Source organism: Olea europaea, unplaced genomic scaffold, assembly GCF_002742605.1.
Source record: "Olea europaea var. sylvestris unplaced genomic scaffold, O_europaea_v1 scaffold2631, whole genome shotgun sequence".
Classification (NCBI taxonomy): domain Eukaryota; kingdom Viridiplantae; phylum Streptophyta; class Magnoliopsida; order Lamiales; family Oleaceae; genus Olea; species Olea europaea.
Window position 1 is genome coordinate 40,920 of NW_019244653.1, and position 2,407 is coordinate 43,326.

The following is a 2,407-nucleotide window of genomic DNA, read 5'->3' on the forward strand; positions in this document are numbered from 1 at the left end:
GTTGATCAATTGAACATTTTTCACTACAATGAGGGAAAACTTAAGAGTAGAACTATAGAAGTGTACAATAAGAAGAACAAAATTGGAGTTGAGCTTGATTAATTTACAAAATTCCATGTTTGACTATACATCTTCTGTAGTATCTTTTTAGATAGGGCATGCCTATACCCTTTTGCCAAGCTAACCTCCCTTTGCAGCATTTACATTGTGTTTTATGCTTTGACTTTTTGTCAATTACTGCACTTGTGACCATCAATTTGAAGTGATCACAATATTTACTGTTTGAACTTATCATCTTTGTTTCTTTATTTTCTTCAATATTATCCAAATTAATTTGATTCGTACTCCCGCTGAAATCATAGTCTAATAGGATAGGAACTTATGCTGTATTGGAAGTATCAGAGATTTGGTTGAAATCACCCGTTTTCAATAATTTGTTGTAATCCATTTAATGCAGTATTGAAGAAAAGATGTTGAATTATATAATATATACTATGTAATCCACTTGGACCACAAGCGACATTATAACAATTGTAGACTGGAAATGTAGGGATTTTTAACCAAAAAAAAGGAAAAAAGGAAAAATGAAGTTGAATAGGGGTCCTATATAGGAAAAAAAAATGATTGTTTAAGAAAATTACAAAAATGAGCATTTGGTGGCAAACAATAAAAAAGATTGTTCAGATAAAGTAGCCCATAAGGCACGAGTCAGCTTGTGAATCTGACCATGAGCCCATGGACCTAACCCACGACTCGTAAAAAAAAAAAAATGAGCTCAGCTCGACTCAATATGAGCCTGAATGACTTAGAATCGAGCAGAGATGGAGAGTTGGGTTCACTCGAATCCTTTTATCACCCTCTAAATTGTGGATTTTACTTATAATGGTCTATAGTGATTTTTAATTTTTTATTGTTGAAAAAAAAGGAGGAAATTGTTATTTTATTTTATTCTTTTTTACACTTTCAATTAAGTTTATTGACCACAAAGGTGCAATAATTTCTTCAACAACAAAAAAAGTCTTACATTAATTAAAGGAGTCAAGGATGACCACGAGAGAATAAAGCTCCGTTTGGCTCCAATTAATATTTTAATACAATTTTTTTCTTCTTTTTAACCACATATTCTCCAATAAAATAATATTACATGTAAATCGAAATTTTTTCCTTCTTTTATAACCACTCCTTCTCCAAAAATATTTATTCCAAAAATTATAATTTTGAATAATAAAGGCCAAATAGCGGCTAAATATTAGAGACAATTTTTTTTTTTTTTATTAACAAAGGTCGAAGTTCAAATACTATGATATAGAATGGATATATTGGAGACCACATGATAAATTTTCTTAAAAGATGAGGAATAAATTATAAAAGGGTATATTCTTCTAGTGTTCTCAAAATTTGATGAGTGTGACGATTATATTCTCAATCTTTTAACATTTTACATGCAATATCCCCACTTGACATAAAATACCTACTTAGACATTAAGCCCCTGTTTGATGGTGATTATTTGGGAAAAACAATATCTTCAACGGTGATTTTTAGGAGAGTGTGTAATTAAAAAGTAAAAAAAAAAGAAAAAAAGTTGGGTTTATAAACAGGATATTTTATTGTGTGAATATATGATTGAAAATAAATATGTAGAAAGAAGCGTATTCAAAAAATAGTTGTCAGACAAAAGAATAAGCAACGCAAAATTTACATTTGATTGGAGTGATAATATCGTCCAAAAAAAAAATAGCAACATTAAGTCCCTTCTGGGATTTAAGGGTAAATGGATTGTTATGAGCTGTTGTTTAGTTGTTGGATAATTAGTTTTGAATTGGGCCGATTGAAATTGTTTTTTAAAAAAAAAATATTGGGCCAAAATGAGCCCTTGTGGTCTTGGGTCTGAGGTGCAGGCCTCATTGGCCTCGCTCCACGACTAGGCCCAACTATCTTGTGACTTGAGCATATCTCTGTGTCATATATTTAGAATTCGTTTGGTAAGCTTTTAAAAAGTAAAAAATTACTTCTGAATTTAGACAATTTATAGAAATGACTTTCTTAGTTTGTTCACGTCAATTAATTAAAAAGAAATGCAATATCAATTCCATAATCTCACCTCTTGAGACATTCTAAGAAATTTTATCAACCGTGACACTGTTAATGATTTAATAATTTGACTTTTATGGACTACTTTTCTCACTATTAAATATTTATCAATAGATTTGTGAGTATCAACATTAAAAAAGTAAACTAAATGTCGTACTCACTTTTGTTAATTACTTTATTTATTGAGCACATAATTGTCAACTTACATGCAAGATGTGTATGGAAAATTTATTTAATAAGCATCTAAATTTTGATTATTTACAGCAGTTCAGGACGTGTTTAAATACAAAATGTCTCGAAGAAAATTCATTTTCA